This window comes from Strigops habroptila, chromosome 2 (genome assembly GCF_004027225.2).
Source record: "Strigops habroptila isolate Jane chromosome 2, bStrHab1.2.pri, whole genome shotgun sequence".
Taxonomy (NCBI): domain Eukaryota; kingdom Metazoa; phylum Chordata; class Aves; order Psittaciformes; family Psittacidae; genus Strigops; species Strigops habroptila.
This window is the reverse complement of record NC_044278.2, coordinates 115,584,876-115,610,608: the sequence shown is the minus strand read 5'-3', so window position 1 is coordinate 115,610,608 and position 25,733 is coordinate 115,584,876. Positions and strand designations below refer to the sequence as shown.

The window sequence follows — 25,733 nt, the reverse complement described above, 5'->3', positions numbered from 1 at the left end:
AACACTGCCAGGGATGGGGCAGCCACAGCTTCTCTGGGAAAAGTCTGTGCCAGCGCCTCAGCACCCTCACAGGGAAGAGCTTCTTCCTTATATCCAATTCTAAATATACCTTCTTTCAGACCCACTGCGAACAGCTGCCTTTAGGCGGGAGCAAAGCTCCTCCTGCTGGTCACATTAAGCCACGTTTCTCTAACACCCAAACACTATTAGCGCAGCTATCAGCCATCAGACAGAAGCCACGACCCTCGAAGGAGCCCCAAACCACCAAGCACAGGCTGTCACTTGCTGTGCGATACGAGCATGTCCCAGCCTGCTCCCTGCCCACGGCCTCCACACCACGGCCAGGCCGCTGTAAACCACAGCCACCCCTAGCAAAGGCCAAACACCTCGCCAGCACAGCCCATGTCTCCGCAGGGCTCAAGGCACACAACCCCGACAGCCACCGCACACAGCAGCCTCCCCTCCACAGCTACCGTCGTGCCAGCCCCGACCCGCTCGGCAGCCGCCTACCCTCACAGCCGAGCCCAGCAGCGGCCCCTCCGGCCTCCCTCCGCCGCTCCTCACCTCAGACCCACCTCAGCGGGCGCCGCTCCCGCCCTGCCGCGGCCCGCCCGCCGCACGGCCCCGCGGGCTCCCCTCCGGCCCGCTTTGCGAGCCCCCAGAACGCGCCTTCGCCTCATTCCCGCCATGGAGCGGCACTTCCCTACCCACAGCCGGCGCGCACCGAGGGACAATCGCCCGCTACGCCATGTCCTTCAAGGCCCTGCGCGACCCGCCGCGCCCGCTCAGCGCCTCCGCAGCCTCCCCCTTCTCTCTCATCCCCTACACGCAAGCTCTGTCCACCCCGGAGCCCAAACCTGGCTCCCGCCCTGCCCCTTTTCCGACATCTTAACCCGGCCGCCCGACCGCTCCTCCCGAGCTAAAACCGTCCCACGCCATCAACATGGCGGCCGCACCTCCTCCTCCTTCCTCACCCCATCTCGCTCCCGACCGCAGCCGCGCAGCCCGGGGCATGCTGGGAAATTGAGTCCCCTCCCAACGCACTGCCTTGCGGAGGACCCCCTCGTAAAACTACAAGCCCCAGAATCCCTCGCTGCCGGCAGGCTCCAGCCAATGGGGAAGCGGCGGCGCTGCCGCTCGCCCCGCCCCGACGGGCGAGAGGGGTGATGTCATTGCCCAGCGGGCGGCCGCGGGGGCGCCGCCGTTCATTGTGCTCCGCCGGTGCCGCCTCCCGCTGCCGCGGCCGGACACGGCGGGGGGGGCCCCGCTCCTGCTCCGGCCCCCAGCACCGGCCCGGGGCCGCCCTGCTCCCGCTGCACCCTGGGGTGCTGCCCTGCGCTCGTCCCCGGACAGCGGTGCCTTGCACCGAGCCCCGCTGCACCCATCCCGGGGTGGGGGGGGGGCCTGTCCTGGCCCGAGGGTGGCTCAGCACCCATCGCGGTGTGCTGCACGGGGAAGGGGGGGGCTCAGCACCCATCCCCGAGCGGGGCTGCCTTGTGCCCAACCCCGCTGCTCCCATCCCGGGAGCTGCCCTGCGCCCGGCGGGTGGCCAGCACCCATCCCGGGGGAGCGGGCTGCCTTGCACCCACCCCGGGGAGCTGCGCCGTAACGGGGTTATCCCAGCACCTATCTCGGAGGTGTGGGGGCTGCAACGCACCCGGCCCCGCTATCCCCATCGTAGGGCCCGCGGCTGGCAGCTTCTCCCGCCGCCGGTGACCGGCTCCTGGCTCCCGCCTCGTTTTATGGTCGTGGAGAGGGAGGAAAAATCCCAAACCAGGTGAGTTCTGCGCTCCTTTTCCTTTTTGTGTGTGTGTTTTTCCTCCTCCTTTTACCCCCCCGTCTCCCGATGCGCTTCCCCGCGCTGCGCGGAGAGAAGCGGTGCCGAGCGGGGCTGCGCTGCCTTTCCCTGCCATTGCTGAAAAAGGAGAGAAAAATAACCTCCAAAACCCCTAAATCGGAGAAATACAGCGGAGACGAGCACCCCTCCCCGCCCGCTGGGCAGGCGCGGTACCTCCGCGGCCGCGCTGCGCGTCCCGCAGCTCCGGGATGCTCCGGGCACCCCGAAATACCGCGGACACCGGGGGAGGGACACATACACTGTCCTGTTTGTCTTCGGCACCATATAACAGCGGAAAATAAGATGGGTTTTTAATTGCTGTCGTTAAAGTGCTGCTGAGCCTTAAAGTGCGAGACCCGGGGCTCCTGGGGAATGCAAAATAAAGACAGTGTTTTCAACAGTTGAATAAGCGAAGTCTGTTGTAGGATGGGATTTGGAGTGCTGGGGCGCTATGTCGTGCGGGTTCTGTTTGTTTGGGGCGCTATGTCGTGCGGGTTCTGTTTGTTTGGGGCGCTATGTCGTGCGGGAATGTGGTTTGGCACCCACATTCCTCCCCTCTTTCAGGGAAATGGGGGAGGTTTGAATCGAATTAGCTCAGTTCTGGCTGTGAGCACTTGGTCCAGGGTTCTTTTCCAAGTCATATCACGAGTATCCATCTTCAAAATCGTTGCTTGGACAGCCTGGTGGGTTATTTCGACTTCCAAACTACCACTCTGGTCTTTTTCTTTTTTATTATAAATACAAGAAGTGTGTATATTCTAAACTTTGTCAAAACTTTGTGGTCCAGCAGAGCTTCATTTTAGTGTGGCTTTTATATTAGTCTCCCTGCTCCTTGCTGTTTGTGAGGTGCAGTTCAGAGTTTCACTTGAATGGTGCAATGATATTAGTGCAATATAACCAGTGGTTTTTCCCTTAGTACATAACATCAGAAGGTTTTATCCCCTTCTATGTTATCACTGCAATCACTTGTGGTCCCCAGCCATCTAATTTTGTGCTGTGTGTGCAGCCAGAGGGGTCCTGCTCTCCTCAGATCTGTCAGCATCTTTCGGTGCCCTTTAGAGTTAATCTGCTCCAAAGCCTGACTTGGAGGCTGTTGAGAGCAGGAAGAGAGCGTGTAGCTGAGCTGGTATTTCTTATTTGTCTCCCTTTCCTTCTGCTGCATGTTTGCTTCTGCGCCTCTCTTGTGTAACTGGCACTGTGTGTCCTCTGGCAGCCTGTCCCTGGAATCTCAGCGCTGGGGGACGGGTGACATGAGTGCAATGGGGACAATGAAACTCCCTGTTTGGTTGCATCAAAGTGTTTGTAAACACCGAGGCAATGGTTGGGGTGTCCATATGTGCTGCACGGCCTCTTCCAGCCTCCCCTCTTCCACTGGGATAAACATGCTGCATCCACACCTCCTCCTTGCATTTATTTTATCTGGGTTTTTTCCTTCCTTCCTCTTTATTACTGACTCAGAGGGCAAGAACAACAGTGTGTGCAGGAGTTGCCTTTGTTTCATTGGTCTTTTTTTAACATTTCTATTTCCTGGAATGACATTTTCCCCTTTATTTTACGAGGGAGGGAACGGGTAATCTCACAGAGGGTTTCCCATCTTGGCTGTAAAAGAAGTTTTATAGCAGTGATTTTCTTTGCTGGTGGAGAGAAGGCACTGGAAATGAAGTGATAATTTAAAAGTGTAGCCTGGGAATTGGTCTAGGAAATATTGATACAGAAATTGGGAAGAAAAAGCAAGGAATCCATGGCCAGGGGTTTTCTATTTAAGTAATGCAATGTCTTTTTACTTTATTTTGTTCTGCTTTGGTAGAATCAGAATCCCAGACTGGTTTGGGTTGGAAGGGACCTTAAAGCTCATTCAGTTCCATCCCCTGCCATGGGCAGGGACACTTTCCACTAGAGCAGGTTGCTCCAAGCCCCTGTGTCCAACCTGGCCTTGAACACTGCCAGGGATGTGGAACGTCCCAGGAACACCAGCTGGACACCAGCTTTCTTATATGCCCCTTTAGGTAGTAGAAGAATGCTCTAATGTCTCCCTGCTGTGTGTATATATATTTACAAATATGTATTGTTACTTATGCTTGTTTTGTTATTTTTTTCCAAACTTAATACATTTGTTGAATTTAGAAAGACTTGTGATATGTGCTAGCATTTTCAAGCTATATTTACTACAGCAAGAAGTAAATTAAAATATAGCTCAAATCTACACTATTAGTAAGATGAAATTTTGCCTCTCAGCAACCAAAATACAGACATAGAAAAATGGACCAAAAGCTGGAAATCACTCAATAGATGAGTGATTGCTGTTAAAAAGCACAGATGAGCCAAGGGGCCCTTCCTCTTGAGTAATTTGAGTCTTGATGCTGCAAAGACCTAAATGCAATGTATGCATTATCTATGATTCAAGAAGTCCCCAAGATGCCAATTGCTGGAAGCAGAAAGAATATACCAGGAAGGCAGCAGTAAATATTTCCTTTGGTCTTTTACTTTTACCTCTATTTCTTACTAGCATCCAGTTTCTGGAAGGGGATTCAGGGCTTGGTGGTCTCGTGGTCATACTCTGTACAGTTTTCTTGTATTTTAGTCCTGCTCTTACCAAATTCAGTTTGATGTCATTGATTTGCAATCCCATCTTTGCAAATTAGCTTTGTCAGCATCACCTATGTGCCCTGTGCTGTATTAAATTGCCCATCCCAGAACTGTTGAGGAAAGAGGTTCAAACTGCCCTGGGATGCTTGAGTATCTCCCAGTCTCATGTATGGGGGCCCCAACAACTGGTGAGATGAAGGGAGCTGGGAAAAGCCAGAGCTGCGACAGGCTTGCTGCCTCTTCAGCTTCATCATCTTCTATGCTCCAGAGCTGAGCTGTGAGAGGACAGTGATTTCTATAGCCTGGGGCTGAGGTCCGGCAAGGCAACTGAAGGGAGAGGTGGATGGATGGATGGATGGATGGATGAAGAGGGCTCTTTAGGGAGGAACTGAGCAGTCACTTCCCAAACAGGCATGGGGAGGGAAGGTGAGAATTGGGGAGTGGGAGAAAGGTGTCTGCGAGCAAACTGAACCTTTGTTTGTCACCTTCCTGTGAAAGAGCTTTCCTCTGTTAGCAAATCTATGCTGTGTACTCCCCATCTTCCCAGGCCCAGTTGCTTGTAGCCCAGGCTGGAGTGTTGTGGCTCTAAAGCAAGGGGTAGAGCCGTGTTTAGCTCTGGAGCTGCCCTCATTTGGTCCTTGCTGTGGTACCCAAGCTGGCAACCATCAATCAGCTAATTGAGGTGCTTGCTCTAAGTTCTGTGGTGTGTCCCAGATAGATGTATCTGCAGCTGGGTTTTGTTTTTTGGGGTATGGGGTTGTTGGCATTTTATTATTTTTACATAGAATATAGCCAAGCAAGGAATGATAATAGCTGTGGACTTGATAAATTCCTTTTCTAATTTTAGGCATATTGCCCTTTTTTTTTTTTTTTTTTTTTTAGGGCAGGACCAACACTTTGAATGCAAGCCTTGCTCTTGGCAAGTACAGAAAGAGGAGTTGGGAACGTGTGAGGAGCTAGTTTGTGCATATTGCCAGATAACCACCCAGGCAGTGCAGAAATTGGAGAGATTCATCGCAACAGGGTGGCTGGCATAGCAGGGGTGCAGAAAGTAGCACAAGGTGGGCATACCTCGCAGGGAGGGGTTGTTCAGATGAAGAAGCTCGTATGGATGCTTGCTAAACTTCAGAGTGAGAGATCTATGAGACGATAAAATCATCTTCTGTACTACGGATGGGTTCCCAACATCAAAAACATCAACGTGGTTGGAGAGAGCTTGGGGTAGCCACAGCCCTGCTTTGGCTGGAGGACAGATGAGATGACCTAAGGCAATGTTTTGATTGACTCTCTAGTTTCCGTAATTTCTTTTTGCAGTAAGTCATTCAGCTTCCTGCCCCCCTAGTGGTTCTGTCAATAGCTAACTAAATCCTCATTTTATTTTTAATGGCGCTCTTGCAGCGGAAGAGAAGTGATCTGTCATGTTTGTCATGTAATCTGTGCTGGCCTGTGCTTAAATAATGAATTTAAACTGGGGGGGTGCTTGAGTCAAATGTTCCTCAGGTGCTAATATGTTGAAATAATTAGAGCAGAACAAGGATGAACTTGTCCCTTAAAATCACTGTCAGTGTTTAAACAGAGCCAAGACCACATTAAAGTCTGTTGCTGCTACAGTAGTTTCATAGCTAATCTGTGCTATTAAACATTGGCCCTGCATAAGGTACTAGTGAGATTTGTGTTGTGATGTCTAATGATTTTTATCTACACAGGGTGAAATCAAATGAGGGCTTTGTTGCATTGAGCTGGGGATAGATATTTAGGTTGCGAACAGCTTGAGGTTGAATTGCTATTTGTCATCTTGCCTCGCCTGGAGTTACTGCTCCTGCTCCACTGCACTCCTCTCTGTATGCAGAGGTGCACTCTTCCCTAATAGACTTAAGGCAAAATTTAAACCACCTGTTTAAACTAACCCAGCTACTATTTTCCTGAGATAATTAGGGAATGCTTGTACAAACAGAGGAGAGAACCTTCAGTAAGGTCTTGCTTTGCTTGATATGGATAGAGCCTTGCGGAAATCTGCTGCTGTGCTTGTAAAGATCACAGGATACCCTGTTTGTTTTCTTTCCTTTTAGCAGAAATGCCTTCTTTTAGGTGCTGCTGAAATAAGTTAACTTGTAACCTTTCAGTATCTGAAAAGCGTTTTCTTTCAGACCTTGAAAAGAGTAATGGGAAAGGGAAGAGAGAAGAGGAAGGGGAGGAAAGGCTGTGCTGGCATGAAAGGAGATGAGCTTGCACATGGTTTCTCAAAAGACTGTATCCTGCTGGGTGAATTTAAAGGGGAAAAAATGAAGGTGTTGGAGATGCCAAAGTGAACAGAAGTCAAGCGGTGCTTGTGTAACTCTGTCCTGCTAAAGCTGCTCTCCATGGAGAGAGGGACTTAATGCAGGGCCCTGGCAGCCTGACCCACTGCTGCAGTCTGCTGCTTCCCTCTGTAATGAAGTTACCAAAACTCTGCCTTTTTTGCTTAAGCAGAAAGTCAGTTACTCGAAGGGCAGCATTTGTGCATTTAAGTGGGAGTATTTCTTGGTACAAATCCAGCCTATTATTTGCAAAAGAGAATTGCCATAGAGCTACCATTCCGTAGGCTGGTGCTGAGCCTTGATGCCAATTTGTTTGGAACAGTGAAGAAAATGAATCCAGCTGTGTATGAGAATCACATCCTGCACTAGCAATCAGTTGCCTGTGCTTTCTGTAGTGTTTTGGACCAAGCCCCTCATCCACAAAAAAAGGGAGCTTTTATTGCTTCAGCAGGAAAGCATGCTTCCTTACCTGGCTGTGGAAGTATGGGATCCCTCTCCAGAGTAAATACATGATTAGAATAGAGTGTTTTTAGTTGGAAGAGACCTACAAGGATCATCTAGTCCAACTGAACGACCACTCCAGGGCTGTTCAAAAGGTAAAGCATGTTGTTAAGGGCACTATCCAAATGCCTCTTAAGCACTGACAGGCTTGGAGCATTGGCTGCCTGTCTAGGAAGCCTGTTCCAGTGTTTGACCACTGCCTCTGTAAAGGAAAGCTTCCTAATGGCCAGTCTGAACCTCTCCTGGCGCAGCTTTGAACCATTCCCCCATGTCCTGTTACTGGATACCAGGGAGAAGAGATCAGCACCTCTGTCTCCCCCTCCTCAAGAAGCTATAGAGAGCAATGAGGTTGCCCCTCAGCCTCCTTTTCTCCAATATAGATGACCCCAAAGTCCTTAGCTGCTTCTCATAGGACGTGCCTTCCATCCCTATCACCAGCTCTGTTGCGCTCCAATAAAGCTGTACAGGGTGTTTCACCTGGGGTGTCACTAACTGGGACAGTACCAGCTCAAGGGGGACTGCTGACCTGCTTGTTCCCATCCGCTTTCTCCATGTTGTTTTCCATCTGCCTAAGCCTCTTCTTGCTCCAGTGCTCTTCACTTCTATCTAGTGATGTTCAGCAGGAACCTTTAGGAGCTTGGATACTCCCTGACTACAAAGGAAGCTGGGGAATGCTGTGAATGGGCACAAATGGAGACTCTCATCTGAAGATGTGATGATAATAAGGAATAGGTTGCTAAAGATGTTGGGTAGGAAGAAGAACATGTGTCTGATTAGTAGATGATCCCACCTATGCTCTGCCCTGTGGTCAATGAAACTTAGGGCACAGAAACTTGTCGAGCCCTCCTGTTTTTCCATCAGTGACTCTTTTCTCCGAGTACCCATTCATCCATAGATACAAAAGGGGGGGGTGGTGGGAGATCCAGAAAAACATGTGCTCCAGAAAAATCCCAGATCCATGTTCAGGATGTAGATCAACACCTTGAGTTGAGAGGTTTAATGCCAACATTCAGCTTTGCAGGCAATCAAAGAACAAGTGAAAGGGATTGCCAGGATTAGAAAAGAGATTTGGGGATTGCTGTGTTGGAAAGAATGCTCTCAGTAATGAAAAGCTGACTTGAAGAATAATAATTAGCACTTCTGTGATTTAAATTTCATTGCCTGAACTCGGAGTAATGGAAAATAGATCAGTCAAGGCTTTTTATCTAACAAGTTTTTAAAGGAAGCCAGCTTCATGTCTAATTAGCGAGAAGTTCTCCATGGTGCCATCTCTTATGCTTCCAAGGTCTAACGCATGGTGTTTTCATGACAGTTGTGGCTGCAGCATGGGAATATTTACTTAAAATAACATCCTTTCTTAAAAACATAGGAAGACAAACTTGTATATGAATTTATTTCTTGGACAAGCTGAATTCTTGTTAGTGACCTCAAGAAATCCCTAAAGGGGTCTCCATGCTGTGTGGTCTTGTTATTCTGTTGCTTTCTGATGGCAGAAGGGCGTGTTAAATCCCATCTTTTGCAATACTGGAGATTCAAGCTTTATTATTATGGCTATTGCACTTGATTATTGACTTCTACTTGAGAAAATAATCCTTATTATTTTTGTTCTTGCTTTATAGCTATTAACTCAAATGCCTTAAAAAATAAACGTAGGGTTGAAAAACCTTTCTCGACTCATTGGTATCCCTGTTAGTCCTCTGGAGACATCAGGTTATTCTATCCTGAGACAAGTAACCTTTGGAGGTGAGAATCAGACAGCCTGAAATTGCTGTGGGGATATCAGTTCATTTTTGTGCACTGGGAAAAAGATTAAGAGAAATAACATTAGCCTTTTTATTCTTGCATCTCCCCTGAAGTTCATGGTGTCCTGTGGAGAGAAGGTATTAACTCAGATAAATCTGTAGTAATGAGTCAAATTAAAACCCCAGTGAAGACTGGAGTAATCTGTAGCTTTCACAAGAGTGTAAGCGTAGGTTTGGGAACTCCATATGTCTCTGGACTGCTGACGAGCCTGGGATGGCTGGTTCCAGCATCAGGTTCCACATCCTGGTTGACTGGAGATGTAGCTGCAAGTTCAGCCTGTGTGATGATGGGTTTGGGCTATGCTCCTCTTCTTTGTAATACCTGTTTCTGTGGCTTTCAGTCTAAAGGGGCTGTTTTAACACAGTTTGCAGCAAATCCCACATTTTCTGTCTAAAATACAGTCAAGTGAAGCAAGTATCTGCTCTATTGCAATTACTCTGGCCCTGTGGGCAACGGCTGTCTCCTGTCTGTAGCCAACAGAAGATTGGGACACCCTCTAATTTCTCACATATCTGATAATATAAAACCCCCCACTGTAAATATTTGCTCTTGAGAGCATTAGGTTGTTGTATGGGGATTCTTGAACAATGTTGGGTCTATAAACAGAAAAAAATCATGCAAAGACTATATCTGAGCTGCATATACCAGAAGCTTGAAACAGCAGAAGCAGAGTCGGTGCCTGATTTCTCTATTGCATTTGTCCTTGTTCTGAACAATTTGTTCTTTCTAAAAAGGGAACTGTGCCCATTTTCTTCCAGCCAGCAGTATTCACATTGCTAAAATATGGTAGTAGCATTTTGCTTGGATAGATGGATGTGTGCGTGTGTGCACATAGAAAACCCCCAAATAAACCCGGGTTTCTGTTAACTCTTTAATTCTGGTAGGCAAATGGGAAATCTGAAGTCAAGCTCTTAACTCCGGGATGATGGATTTCTGCCTGACCTATTTAGGAGAGGGAGGTGTAACTTGGCTGGAAACTGCTTTGAGGTATCTGTAGGAATGAGGTCTTGTCTTGTGTTGTGGCCTGCTGGTGGCCATTGGCATGCCCTGACTGTCTCTTGCAGGGATGTAGTGGATGTTCGATGCAGAAACAAACTGTGTTTTTTTAGCAGTTGCTAACCCCAAATTCTGAAGTCTCTTTTGCTTCCCTCAAAAACTGGAAAACAAACTTAAATATATCCCTATTGTGATCCTGAGGGATTCTCGGTATTTCTATGATGTTTGTAAACCTTGGAAACTACTTTGTTAATGTAGAGTGTTTCCCTCGACAAGGAAATCTTTCTTCCCTTTTATTTTAAGTAGCAGTTCTGTTGCCAGTTCTGCAGGAAAACTGTGTCTTGGTGCAGTTGCACTTAGCTGTGCAGGAAGTTGATCCCTGTATGTCACCAGGAAGCATTGAATAAACGTCTTCAAATGCATGGACCATGTGTGGCTGGGTCGAGTTGGACATCTCTGTGCTGGAGAGGCTTGAGATTACCCTGTCCTGTGCCATTATACATGGCTATTATGGACCGCTCCTCCACTTTCTACTTCAGGTGCGAATGTAGTACAGGGAATCTCTAAAGCTCCTTCTCAAGCTGCTGCATGGCCAGGAACATTTGAGCTTCCATCATCAGTAACCTCACCTTTCTCGTTGTAAACCTTCAATGTTGTCAATGGCCATCCCATTTATATCAGCGTTGTGTCTGATCTACTGTGCCTCTGGATTTGGAATCTGCTTGGTTAAAGCCAATCTTAAAGCTAATCTTTTTTGCTAGGTTAATTTCTTTAGGACAGTTCCCCCGGGCTGATTCACTTTGCAGGTTGTCATCTGGTATTTAATAATAAAAAGCATATCTAAACCCAATCCCCCCTGGTTACAAATCCAGAACTGAAGAAATCCAAAATAAATAGTGTAGTGACTTGCACAACGAAGTAACCAAGTCAAACATCCACTGTGGGCTGAGGCTGATGCTGTTGGAGTAAAGGAGGCCGATTGTGAGATAAATATTAAAGAAAGTGTCTCATTAAGTTCTGCAGTTCTACAAAAGCTGTTGCCACAGGGAGGAAGAACCTGGGGTGAATTACTGCTTGTTTACTGCAACTGCCTGTCATCGCGGTGGTGAGCGTGTTGCATCAGTTCATAGAGTAGCCGTTAGTAACCAGGCCATCCCGCTTAAATGTCAAACTCCTCGCTGGAAAATGTGTGAAACTGCATGAACGTTCTTTCCATCTTGTTAACACGTCTTTCACAGTATTCCTCGTTTTGCTTGATGACATCAGTTCTCGGAGATACAGAGGAAGGCTTTAAAAATATCTCCTGGGCAATGCTGGGTGATGCTTAGTTAATGAATTTAGTTATGTCTGCGTGTGATATTCTGGAGGGTTGGTCCATTCCTGGTTCTTCCTCTAATGCAGTTTTTGAGTCTTTCATCTCTCTTTGTTACTGTAATTTATGTATAGATTTTATTATCCACAACAAGGCTTTGGGATAGGGCTTTTATCTGTTAGTCTAACTTTGTACAGTGAGAATCTGCAGTTCTCTGCATTCTGTAGGTGTTGCTGTAATGCGGGTAACCAGTGCTGTAACTTGGGGGGTGAAAAGCTGCCAGTGACTTTGGCAAATGCCAGTCTCCTTAATTTCACTGCAAATCAATCTATATAATTTGAAGCTTTGTCTAGAAAGAAGTATTTTGTACTCTGAAGGCGAGACAATAGAATTCTGCATCTGTTTTGTGTTTATAGGCAAGTCACTTCTAAACTTCTGTCTCCTGGTTGCCTCCATCTGTAAAATGGAGATAACCTCAGAGGGTTGCCTTGAATATTCATCAGTGATTTATTGTATGCTGCTGAAGAAAAATATTACAGGCAATGTTAATGACGTTTATTACTCAGCCCCTCTGCATGTTGATTGGGATTTCAAACATCTGCAGTCCCCACAGTGAGCTCTAGTAAATTCTTAACTGGACTTGGCCTGTAGATGACAATAATAACTCCAATTTACGTGGGGCTTTTCCTTTGGAAGAGCTTCAAAGAGTTTTATAAACTGTAATGCAAATAGTGCCTTAGCAGCCACCAGCTATTGCTGGGGTGCTGCGTGATGGATATTGCGATGCATCTGGCAGCCTTATGTGAGAGGATAGAAGTAAAACTGCAAGCAGTGGAGGTGACACAGGCAGGGAAACAGGAAGACAAAGTGACACTACTGGAATGGTGATTTTTAGCTTTGATGTGATCAACGATTCCTAGAGATCAATGGCTCTTGTGTGAAACACAGCATTTTTGTTGCGGTCCCATGATGCTTTGATATTGGTTCAATTCCAGTTGAGCAGAAAGAGCCCTGCTAGCTCCCAGGGGTTTCTTTCTTGCAAAGCGTGTGCATTTCTGGATGTCTTCATTCAAATACCATACCACAATGTGATTTCAGTGGTTTCTCAGGATGCTACAGCTGTATAATGTCCTCTTACGCAGGCAAAAGGCACAGTCACTTGCTCTGTACATCTAAAAGACTTGAAAGTATAACCTGGATAAATTGCTCTGAAACTGAAGTCCCATTAACCCTATATCCTTTCAGAAAGTGTAAATACCTTTGCGAAGATGTTGGCTAAGAATTTGTTGTGTTCAATGGGTTTGTTCACTGAATGTTGGAGCCTTGGCTTTTCCCCTGAATCGTAGGCGCCGAAGTTGGGTTGTCTAAAGTTGAACGTTGTTATTGTAGGTCCCTGGCACTGTCACTGGGGAGAAATGGCAGACTTAGAAGTGCTTGGAGATGCTTGTCACACAATTTGGTAGGGAGGCCAGACCTTGTGTAAGACTAACTTGGGTGTTTTGGTTAGCTCCTCAAAGGTAGGTAAGACAGAACAGTGCCTGTACATACACAGATGATGCTGTACATGGACACCGTGTACAGCATAATCTGCCAGACCACTTGGTGTTCCAGTAGACCAGACATAGGGCTCAAAGTTGTCAGATCACTTAAGAGGTTCTTCATCTTTTGTGTCCCATGCAGGAGGAACATCTGTTTTGGAGAGGTTTTGAGCACTTTCAGCTGTGGTGTCTGAGTGCTGAAGCTTCAAGGGCTCAGATCCACTGTTGTCTTTATAATTTTGCTGAAACAGTCTTTCTCTCAGCAACTTTTGAACCTGTTGGCCAGGCTAGATGATTGCAAAAGCTTGTTTTCCTTAGAAAGTAGGGTTAAAGTTGAACCCTAAAGTGTGTATAACACTTTCAGGGGAGGGGAGCTTGTTGAATTCAGATGCTTGTTTGGCACTGCTCATCCAAAGCTTGCCTGGTGTAGAGAGGAGGTTGCATTGTATCATCTTTAGGCTTGGTCTGGGCAGCCCAGTATTGCTGCTTGGAGCACTCTGGGCTAATGGAGACCTCAGCAGTCAATAGAGCACAGTTTGAGGCTTGGCTTCCTGCCTGGCTATATGCTTACATCGATCTTTACAATAAAAAACAAAACAAAAAGTATGGTTATAGCCTGGTGGATGAATTTATATTTTTGGTAAGTTGTGTTGCTGGGACTATTTTAAAATCTCTGTCCAAGATTCTGGTGTTTCTAGATATTTAAAACCCTGTCAATCCTATATTTTGCTAGGCCTCACCTTTCATTAAATATATATTGATAACAGTCAATGACTGCATTAATATTTAATCCAGTATGTTTTTCAGTTTAGGATCCCGTTCATCTATATTGCTGTAATTGATTCCTCCTGGACATAGTGTCATAATTAGAGGCCAGACTGATTTGCAAGCATTACTGTGACACTTGTAACCAACCTGCCTTGCTTTAATTCTTTCATTACCTTTGCTTATGACTTTAATTGTGCACCATCTCCAGCAGGACTGCGGAAGGAGGGGTATGAACTTTTCATTTGCATGTTAGTGGCACTTTGGGAAGGTGTTACAGGGATTCAAACAGTGCTATGCGGAAAAAGGTAACATGTCCAGTATGCAAACAACTTTGATAGTTAGTGGTTCAGATGTTGCTAATAATAAGGGTCTTTTTTCTTCTGATACCGTAAATACACCTTTCAAATGGACAAGGCAATTGGTATGGTTTAGGAAGAGAATTGTTACAGAACGCCTTCCTATATCAGCATCTATCTCCTCCTAGGAAGGAAGGGCTTGTAACTTGTGTGCCCTTTTTAAAGGGATGGTGTATTGAATATTAATGTGTTGTGATATATAGGAATACATGGAAAAAGCTGTACGCTGAAACTAGCTGCATTTCTCATGTGTGAGATGCGTGTTGCTGGGAGTGTGGGCTGTTCTCGGGAGTCGAAGGACTGATGTACAGGTTATATTGTGAAGCTTGTTTAGCATTTGAGGGCTTTGATCAAGGCTCTGACATACTATTCTCCAAATTCTGGTTTTGAAAAAGAACATCTGTCACTTCATCTAATCCTGAAGTGGGTCACGGTGTGCCTCAATGTATGGTTGGGGTCATTTGTCCTCTTGTAAAGGACAAGCTCATAATGGCTATTTTGGCTGTTCCTGGGAAAGTAAAGATGGTCTCCATTGCACCTCTGCTTCTGTGTGTGAACGGGCACAGAAGTCTCTGTAAATATAAAATCCACGTCTCATGGCACTTCAAACCCATCCTCAGAATTCCCTGGTCTCCTGCTTCTTGCAAGAAACCTGAGCCATGTGCTTCAACTTGCTGTCAGAGTCTCAGCCTGACTGAGCCAGGACGGATTGCCATACTCTGTGGATCAGACCCTGGGGAAAATGAGTGGCATGGGAGTAACAGCCTGGCATTTCCATTTAGGAACAGTTGGATAAGCCTCAAGAGGGGGGCATTTGCTGTTTTAAATGAAGGGGAGGATGCTTTCTTTTGCCTCTTCCTCCTGTGTGTTGCTGCAGCATCCCATGGCCCATTGTTGCATCCCAAGTAACTGTACAAACACAAAGCACAGTTTCCATGTGAGAGCAAAGCTCAGCCCTTTCTAGTGGGTGACAACAGGTCATGATCACAAAGATGCAGGGAAAAGCCAGGTAACAGCAGCATTTTTGAGCAGGAGAAAGCTCAGTGGGTGTTTGCAGGGAGATCTGACCACACATGAGGGAAAGCAGGACTGACACGGCTGCTTTTGTTGAAGGTAATTAGTGGGATGTAGACTAGGCTGTAAAATAAATGTTGAAAGTAATAATGCGGAGTTGGGAAGCCACAGAAGGAAGAACAACAGGAAACCCTGAAGATGCAAATAGGGAAAATTGGGAAGATTGTCCTTTGATAGGCTTCTTTTTTTGTGGGGATGCTGGTGATCCAAGATGAGATTGGTTAAGGCCAGAGAGGGACAATGGCAATAACTGAGATGTGAGGGGATGCTGAATTGGTTTAATTCTGAAGGGACTTTATTTTAGAAGGATTCACTGATGTCCTTCTACAGGAAAGAGCTCTCTTGCCAGCAGAAACTAAGCCAATTCTTCATGTGAATGACCTGTGTGAACAGTGAAGCTGCTGGTTGGGGGGGGAAGAGCTGTCCTCTGGAGCAAGGGGAGGAGAGGGTTTAAGAAAAGGTGGACGATGGCCGGTTTAAGCTGGAAATCTTCCTAGATAAGTATTGGCTACTGGAGCTTCGGAGCTGCTTGTGCTGTCCAGGAGTCTTCCAACCTGTAGCATAAGGAAAACTAGTATTTTCTTGCTGTTCACAGCTTTACCAGTTCATTCTGCCTGCAGAATGTTAAATTAGGATAGAAATTTCTACTGGACTCTGGGGGCGCAGGTGGCACTAAGGCATTAGTGACTAGGGGAGAATTTGGGCAGAGGGATGTGGCCTGTCTGCATGGAGAAACAGTGAAGACTCCCAAAGGAAGGCTGTGCCATCATGGGTTACCTTCCTCCAGCACCTTGGATTGGGTAGGAGAAACTAGAAGAAAGAATTCTCTATTTTGGTAGCTGTAACCTTGTTATCATGATACAGATTTGAAGCTACTCTTAATGATGAGGAGAGGGGGGAAATGTACATACTGTTTATGCACAACTTGCTCTCCATTTACAATTTAAAGGATGTACATATGGGCATGCATGTGGTGGAATGTGTGCTTGGATACTCCCTCTGTGCAATAGTTACATACTGAGTAAAGCTTTTGAGTTGTAGCTCTGACCTCTTCAAAAATGCCGCAGGCCTCTTTCATTGTGGTAGATCCAAAAAAATTGTGGTATATTCTCCCAAAGCACAACTCCTATTTGTTGTTGGAGTCTGTGTGACCTCGTATGAGGAGAACTTGCATCATGCACACCGAGGTACCAACAAGTAGCAAATAACAGAAGGGAGAAGAACAGTCCGAGAAGTGGGCAAAGCAGAGAAGCCACATACCTAGGGTGTGTAACGCTCCCCTTGTGCTCTTAAATAACCCACTGATGGTTGGGTTAGTTTCATGTTTGAATTGCTGGCTGTTAAACAGCATGATGAATGAATAATTTAATTTCATATGATATTACATATTTAATGGTGGATTCCTAATCCCTACATGCTCGTCACAACCAAGATCTGGATCTGTCCCAATATGCATGTGTGTTGAGGGTGAAGGGGATGATGTCCATGGCCATGCTCAGACTTTATTTTGCTTTAGGGCAGACATAAGAGGATACAGACCTGCTCCAAAGAGCACTGCACTGTCTTCACTGACTGTTTAAGTGTAATAAATGTACAAAGAAATGCAAATGTGGTGCTTTCTGTGTGATCCCTGCTATCTGCAGCTCTTGCATTGTACCTGGGAAGTCTCATTCAGAGAGACACGCTTTACCCAGATTTGTGGGAGGGGGAAGAGAGGTTATTTGTTGCCAAGAAAGGAAACTCAAAGCAATTGACATGAGAACTTGGAGCTGCCAGCTCTAACCCCGAGCAGTATGTGAGGCTACTGCAGAGCAGGAGGAAGAGAGCTGTGAACCAAAGCAGCGGATTAGTGAGCCCACAGTGGAAACTTGGATTTCCCCACTGGAGATGAAGTTCTTCACTCCAAAGGCTACAAAGGCTTTTTTCTGATGTGGAGCACTTGTCTTTGCCACAAGCCAACCTACATTTCTATGCCAAAACAATGCTTGAACCTGTCCCCTTGTATTGCAGCACAAATGGGATACTTGACACTTAATACCTAATTTTCCCTGATTGTCTTTGGTGCTTTGTGCTTTCGACAGTGAACCAAAAGCCTATTTGTGACTTACAAATGCGTGTTTTATTAGATGGATGTGTTAGCTGGGCTTGTAGTGACTGTTGTTAAGTCTGGCATTGAGATTTGCACTCAAACCCCATTTGTGCTCAGTATTTGAATTCGGATTCCCAGATCCAATGCACAGTCTCACCAAAAAGCTCATCTCCATTGCAGTTTGAAAACCCTAAAGCTCCTGAGTTTGTCTCTGTAGGTAGCTGGCGGGTGTCCTTCCCCCATGATGTTAGAGATCATTCTTGCCAGTTTATTCTTCCCATTAACCCCTCTGGGCTGCAACTCTCCGGCCCTTGTTTTGCTGTGCTGGGCACGGATGCTCCTTTGTGCAGTGCTGCTAGCTGGGCTCATGCCTTGGTGCTCCAGCAGCATCTGCCTAGACATCCTTATCACACATTCATCCTGTATCCTTCTGTGCTTCCTTCTTCCTTGTCTGTTTCATCCTATAACTTCCTTTTTATATTCCTAACCCAAATTTGCCTCACAGTTTCTTTAAACCATTTCTTTTTTTCTTTTAAACCTATATTTTTTACAGCTACAGCTTGTTTCCGTTCACCATCATCTGTAGCAATTCAGAGTACTGCCAGCTCAGCAAATACCCCAGTCCAGATGAAGCCAGTTCTGCAAGCCTTGTTACCCTGCTTGGATTCTTTACCACCACAGCAGCTTCTCTTCTGCTTTCTATCATACATGCATCCAGCTGTTGAAGTTGGCTCAAGTTGTTCTGCACATGGCTATTGCAGAGAGACTGTGCTTATGCTATAAGGGAGTAGCAGCACATATTAACAGTGAAGGTTTATTTTGGAGAGAAACTAAATAGGTTGGAGAACAGAGTAGTTTGAAAAGGTGGTTCAAAGCTGGAATTTGTTCTCGTTGGAGTTAGCTCACTGCAATAAAATGGTTCAAGTCACTGCAAACCCTCTGTTTTCAGAGAGAGAACTGTTGACTTTTTAAATCTGCTTTTCAATTTAAGTCTTAAGATTGTGCTTCTGCAGAAGTTCCTTGCATAGCTCTTTGCAAGGGATGGGCGGGTTTGGTCTTATAGTGGCACTTCAGAGCAATACATGTTGTGACTGTTGCATAGGGACCCAAAAAGTCATCTTATGTTCTCACTTTCAGTCTTGGTCTTTATCTTTGTCCAAAACCAGGACAACCCTTTGGGGTTTTTTTCATCCCTGTTGAAAGGATGATATGCACAAGAAAAATCATGTTTGTTCTCTGATTTGTGGTACAGTCCTAGATATCCAATTTCAGTCACATGTAGTATAGAAATACATATAGAGCGGACTAGAAATAAATATAGAACTTCTAGAGGAGTCCTGTCTGCTTTAGATGGACTCTGCTAGACATGGGTTCTGTTTATAACTGATGACAACGTGCTGTGCAATAGGAGCTGGTGCTTATGCATTGCTTTATACTTGATGGGAACATCCTGTGCTAGGGGCAGCAAGACCGCGCTTACATTTGGTAGAGTAAATGACAAACTGAAACATGAAGAGGGAATTCTGTATTTTACTAAATGAAAATGCCTTATGTGTGTTAAGTTTTGAATTACAAGTAGTCTTTCTGGGTAGACTACCCATTATTTTAAAGAACAAATGGTGGCAGTCCAAATAGTTTCGTGTAGAATCAGGGAAATGCATGGAATGAACAAATGAGATGTTTTGTACCGCCATAAGCACGGTCCGGCTTGTGCCATCTCCTTGGATAAGCTGTATCCTAAAGAACAATGTCAGGCTATATATGTATTTAAGACGCTGCTAATGCAGTCTTTTTCTGTGGCTGAAATGCCTTTCCTTCAGGATTGTGTGTCAAGATCTGGAACACCGGAGTGTAACCAGCTGGCATTAGCCTCAGGACAAAGTCTCCTGGTCAGGATGAAAACTATTTGTTCTGTCACATCCTTCAACTTAAAGGAGTAAAGCTGTGTGGTGTCCCACAGTGTGAGCCAACTCCAGTGTAATACCTTAAAGAGAATTATTCTTGCTTGGATTTGGTTTTCTGTTTGTTTTCCTTTTTGAGCCTGTCTCTTAATTCCACCTTGCCCTTTGCTTTCTCTCTTGCCCATCCTTCCCTGCATCCACCCAGGTGCATAACAATCCAGAAGTGCTCTGTACCCCAAACTGACCATTGACCCAGCAACCCTTGCAGGGAAGGGATGCTGCAGGACCCGTATGCTGAGGGAAGCTCTGGTTGGAGCCCTGTGCAGAAAGATTCTGGTTTCTATGGGTTTGGCTTATTGCCTGAGTGAAAGAGCTGCATTCCCTTGTTCCCTGGGTTGCAATTGCATTGCCAGTAACTTCAGCTCCGCAGTGTGGGTAAGGGTTAACGTAGGAGGCTGGTGAAACAATTCAGTGTTTGAGCTGAAAAAGTTACTGTGGAAATCCATCTCATGCTCAATACAAAGTGACCTCCTTTTGGTACGTGCAGGCTGTGGATATGAAGGTTAGCGTCTCACCCGCAGTCCTGCAGGCACAGCCCAGCCAGGGAGGATGATGATGATGAATCTCCTTCCTTCTGCCTCCTATCCAAAAGATAAAGGATCGAAACTAGCTATCTAGCTATCTTTGTGTTATCTTCAGCTGATTTGCATGGGCATCTCTGATTGTGGCTCAGTTTTGCGGACAAAGTCTGGGGAGGAGCATAGTTTGTGGTTGTGGTGAAGGCTCTGCATCATGCTGAGGTCTGTGACTTTGGTAGGACATGGCCCTTGGTGTACATACATAGAAGTGCAGTGGTGCAGTTTCATACACAGCTGCTTTTTAGGGAATATAAGCGAAGGAACTTGTGGCTTTCATTAGAAAAGGGGCTGCTTTCCAGCCAGCCACACGTGTGTGGTTGAGCAACTTGTGGTCCCCCTTGTGCAATCACAGCGGATGGGGGTGGCAGAAGAAACCCCTAACCACCGAGGAGCATCACTTACAGCATTGTAAAATAAACATTATTCCTTAGGGTCCTGTTGTTCCTTCTAGACAAAAGGCCTTGTGTTGGAGTTGCAGGAGGGCAAGGGCTGGAGACTAAACCAACCAAATAAGACCTGGTGATGAACTGAATATTGTAAATCTGTGGCGTGGATAGCCTCATTTCCCAGATTTTTAGCATGCAGCCAAAACCAGAAGGCAGTGTGACTGGAAGGAGCAGGCTCTCTGGGGAGCTGCTGCTGAAGTTACAGCCAAATTATCTCTCTCCTGTACCCAGAAAATCTGCTGTTACAAAAGGTGTTTGGTGCTGGTTGTGCAGGCAGGGTGCCTGTGTTGGAGCAAACACTGGGGTGTCTTTGCTGCTGTTACCTGCCAGATTAAACCTCGCACGAATACCCATGGCTTTGGCTTGCTTTGAGAACACAGGGAGAAACTCCCGTTATTGGACACGTGGCAAGAAGTGATGCTGAGTGTTGGAGCAGGGGAGGGGACTTGTGCCACTGCCAGGTCTCTCTGGTCATGCTGTGCCAGCAGCTTCCCAGGAACCCGGTGGTGGAGCTGCCATGGAGCAGAGACCCCCCTGTAGCTAGTTCAGGCTCCCTTTGGCAGGCAAGAAGTCACCACGTCTAAAAGCACATGATTCTCATTACCCGCGCCTGAATGTCTGCTGGGGCTGAATAGCCTGAATCCCTGAGAGTTGCTCACTGAGAAACAGCAAACGTTTTCCCTGGGAAGGAGCAGCTGCTTAGATAGAACCCACTTAGAGCAGTGGGTTCACTAGGAAAACATTCCTTTCTAGTCATAAAATAGGGCATTTTTGTGACTCCTTTCCTCTAAAACACACAATTTGGAGTCAGGGATTTTCATTTGCCATGACAACCAGTGAAACTGCCGAGCCATGTGATTTCTCTATCCTTCCTATGATTAAATCTTTATTTTTTTAAGGCCATGTTGCTAACAGAGTTGGGAAACATCAGGTGTTATTTGTTTTTCTCATGTTGATTAGGCAGGATTTAATTTGCATGCTTGCATGGGAGCTGTAGAGAGCTGGGGGATATTGATATTTCCATGATTTATAGTAAGAACGGTGCCTTAGTTCAGAATCACTGTATTGTACTGAAGTCTCTTTGAGGCAGTGCTATGGCTGAGGGGTCCTGGTTCCCAGAGGACAAAAACCATCATGGGACCCATCAGTGCTGCTATATAGTGATGACGTTCAGAGCCTTGGAGATGTTGATACAAACAGCTTTATGAGCCAATAAATCTTTTCCTATTCTTATGCTGGGGCAAGGTTTTGTGAAGGCAGAAAGTGTGATGGACACAACTCCTGATGCCCGGTCCATATGAGGACTCCAGTTGGCTCCTGGTCTGAGCACTTTGCACTAACTGAAAGCCTAGGGGTGGTGTTACTGTCAGCAGAGCTCGAGTGCCAGCATTTATCCTCTCTTAAAAATTGCTATCTTCTGCTTAGGAATTTCCTCAGGGTGCCAAATATAGACCCAGCACAAAAAGCAAACCCAAAACCCAACCCCAAGAGCTGCTCTGTTGCTAAGGAATAAAAATAAATGGTCACAAACACGGTGGTGACGCGCCAAGTTGTGTCCCCGTGAACATGCAGCTGCGAGTGTGAAGGTCTCTAGCTGGACAGTGACAGCACTGCCCAGGCTGCACACATCATGTTGGCATCAGTGTCTATGAAGGATGGGCTACTGTCTGTAAACTAAAGGACATAACTTCCTGCTTCCTAATATTAGTCCTAGAGAGGTCAAAACTTCAGTAGGCTGCTGCCAGATCATCAGTGGTAGTAAAGGAGACTCTGTACTTTTATGGGAAGACCTGTAACACAGCAACATCTGTATTGGAAAAGCCCTGAGAGATCATATTTGTGATGGGAACATATTTTTGAGCAAAAATACCATGCATTGGGAGATAGAATCACAGAATGGTTTGGGTTGGAAAGGACCTTAAGATCATCCAGTTCCAACCCCCTGCCATGGGCAGGGACACCTCACACTAGACCGCGTTGCCCAAGGCTCTGTCCAACCTGGTCTTGAACACTGCCAGGGATGGGGCAGCCACAGCTTCTCTGGGCACCCTGTGCCAGCGCCTCAGCACCCTCACAGTAAAGAACTTCTTCCTTATATCTAACCTGAACTTCCCCTGTTTAAGTTTAAACCCATCACCGCTTGTCCTATTGCTACAGCTCCTGATTAAGAGTCCCTCTCCAGCATCCTTGTAGATCTGGGGCTATGTCATAGGGTTGATGAACATTGACAGCATCAAAAGGGTGAATACCGGTGCTGCAGAAGCTGCAGTTGAGCTGTCGCCTTGTCTCCAAATGCAAATCTCTATCTGCAAATCTCTGCAATAACTTATTAACCTGTGTGGCTGGTGTTGGGGAGTAGAGGTGTGCAGAGGTGAAGACATGATTTATCTGGGCTAGAGAGCTGTTATGACTGACATGGCCTTTTAATGTGTGTGTGTGCATGCACATGCAATGCTTGGTTTTGGAGGAGCCTGCCTGCTTTAGTCCTCAAAGGTACCGCTTCCCGCATCAGCTCTAAATAATAAATCCCAAAGACCCTGCTCCTGGAGCACATTTTGGTTTAAATTATTTTTCCAGATTCCAGGCTTTTAGGTGAGCTGCTGAGTAATGTCCCTGCAGTGGCAGGAGACTAGAGCAGAAAGCTTCCATTAAAGAGCTGCTTTTTTTGCTTTCTGGGATTTTTTTAGTGTCGAATTCAAGCCATGCAGTCTCTTAAACTGCAGCTGGACTGAGGCTGAAATGAGGTTTTAACAGCAGATAGCTGCCCTAGATGAGTAACTGTACTTTTGCAGTGGTTTGGGACAATAAAAAGTCCTGTAACCACCTGAAACTATAAAGGGGAACTGAAAACAGGCTACGTGTTAGCGTGTGAGCTAAAATATACCCAGGACATGAACACTGCTCCTTATTCTGTGAACAGATTTGCGATATCCTTATGAAAATCCTATTCAGGAGCCATGATACTTGATTACCATTATAGAGGTATTAGTTATAATAAAGATACATTTACAGAAATGAAATTCTGGGACTTGGGCTTTAAAATCCAATTCTGTTGTGCCACCCCTAAATTGGATTGGGGGTGGATTATTAGTATTCCCATCTGGATTGGGTCCCTCCTGCAGCTGGCAGGGTGCTGGGTGCAGGCAGGGCTGGTAACCTTCCCTTTGGGAGGCAGCAGGGCTTACATCAGCTTAAACCAGCCCTGAAGCTACACCCAAGTCTCTATTATCTCCACTTTCTTCCCTCTCTGAACAATTTGTTTTCATGAAACATCTGCTTCTCTGGCAGATACTTGTGGTCGAAACCGTGCTGCAGTGTTTCTTTGCAGAGATGCAAGGAGCACTTCCCGTCAGCTCAGCCGCTTGCCAGATGGGCTGGCTGATCCCAGCTGAGGGGTTTCCATCAAATGAGAGCGTTTTTAGAGGGACAACACTTGCACTGGTGCTGCAGTTTTGTTAGGAAGCAGAAGCAGTTTTGTTAGGAAGCAGAAGCACATGTGTTTGGGTGCACAAGCATATATGTTATGTGCTTCCCATTTGGATATTGGAGATGATGTACTGTGGAGCACTGGGGTAATAATCAGGCTAAGAATATCCTAGACCCATCACCCCAGGCTTGATCTAGGGCCTTCTGGTTTGGGAATGCAAGCTCATATTTGGAAGGAATGGGGACCTGGGAGATGTGAGCTTCCCCAGGCTGCCCTCAGCTTCTCCAGCACCTTCTCTATCTCCTTCCTGTAAGGATTTAAATAGCCAATGCTATTGCATTGCCTCTGCCATCTTAGCAGGAGTACGTAACACTGAACTCTGTTTTATTCCTCCATCACTTCATGTTCAAAAAAGCTATCATTTCTGGAGGAGAAACCTTCCTTTAAATAGCATAAGAGAGGCAGAAGTCCTTCCTGAAAGCAATGTGGTGTTGCCATCTTTCCTGTTGTGGTGGCACAGGGGTGTGATGCACAGCTTCCATGTGGCTGGGTGATGCTGCACATGTGGAAGCCTCCAGCTGAAACACAGGGTCACTTGTTTCCTCATGTAAGTTGAAATAAAACCCATCAAAAACTCCTTTTTCTCTTAAGAGTCCTACTCTGTAGTAGCAGGTTGTGTTCTTGAGTTAGGGGGCATACCTCGAAGTTTGGCCCTGGGGATGCCAGCCTTCCTCATGAGGCACCAGGAAGATGCTGCCCCACAGAATCCAGATGCAAACAGCTGATTGAACGTGGGTTACCTGCGCTGTGCAAATAATAGCTCTAATAACTTTGAACTCCTTCCTGGAGAAAGCTCCTTCAAGCAATTGTCTTGGGGAGGCTTCTTCACTGCACTTCATGCTGTGACATGAAGTGTATGAGAGGTGCTAGTTAGAAGTTGAGCTCCTCTCAACGAAACATTATAGAATCATAGAATAGTTTGGGTTGGAAGGGATCTTAAAGGGATCATCTAGTTCCAACCCCCTGCTATGGGCAGGGGCACCTTCCACTAGACCAGGTTGCTCAAAGCCTTGTCCAACCTGACCTTGAACATGGCATGGCACAGCAGCATCATACATGGTGCTGTATGGACTCTGCAATCCAAGCTGCAGGGTACCAAGCGCAGCTCTCTGGACACTGATTTCAGGCACGTGAAAGCAAGATTAGATGAGGTTGAATTGTTACTTCTACTAGGTTTGATGGAGAAGCGATGTAAATCCCAGTAAACCACAAGCTTCCTTGAGCAGAAACCAAGAGGTGGAAATAACTGCTTATTATTTTTTTAATTAAAAAGCATTCTTACAGAACAAAAACCTTATTAGCGAAATGTTTTTATTTTGTTCATGCCAGAGTCTCTGGCACAATGAAACCATGACGGTCAGTGGCAGTAAGACAGGTCATTCTAGCTAAAACTCAAGAAAATTCTCTTGCTTTTATAACCTGAGTTATCTAATGTACATATTCATATTTCACAATACATTTATGGGACTTATGTCACTGGTTAATGGCACGCTTTGATTTTACTTCCGTGTTTGAAACCTCATTTGAGTCGTGATGTTCTTGTAAATACTTTATTGAAATACTTTAGTTACGACAGCTTGTCTTGTACCTTGTCAGAAACAGCGGTGGCACTGCCTGATCCTGCAAATGTTTTATCAGAGCCCTGTCACCAAGCGTCAAAACTTCCACGTATGACCATGATGTCACTTAAACTCATGCCAGCTCAGCATCAGGAGACTTCTTTGCCTTCTACCTGATTGACATGCACAGACCTTTCTTTTAGACCAAGGGTGTTTTTCCACCAGCTTTGCCTCTGTGCAGGCTGCGCAACCCCAAAGCGTTGCCCATCTTGTGGGAGCAACTGGGGTTCATCCTGATCCTGCCCCTCGTTTCTAAAGGCAGAGAAGTTCCCACCTAAAGTCCTGGTGGGTTTCCCCATTTCAGTGGGTCAGCTCTTGATGCGGGAGCTTTGCTTCCCGTTGTAGAGAGCTGGATTTAGGAAGCTTTCCTGGCTTTTTCTGTGCAAGACGCATTCCAGTTAACACTTGGCTGTAGTTTTAACTTTTTTCTTTCCCTTCAGGAAGAGTCTGTTGTTTTTGAGGGGATAAAACAGCATTTTTGGCTG

The 25,733-nt window shown here is 46.1% G+C and overlaps 1 protein-coding gene across 1 annotated transcript in view; it reads left to right on the top strand.

Annotated features, from left to right (window-relative positions):
- Positions 1-1,160: 1,160 nt before the first annotated feature.
- Positions 1,161-25,733, top strand: part of RAB30 (RAB30, member RAS oncogene family) — a 50,878-nt gene continuing 26,305 nt past the window's right edge. The window contains exon 1 of the mRNA XM_030477245.1: positions 1,161-1,777. The gene's annotated coding sequence lies outside the window, so the exon portion shown is untranslated. The remainder of the gene's footprint in view (positions 1,778-25,733) is intronic.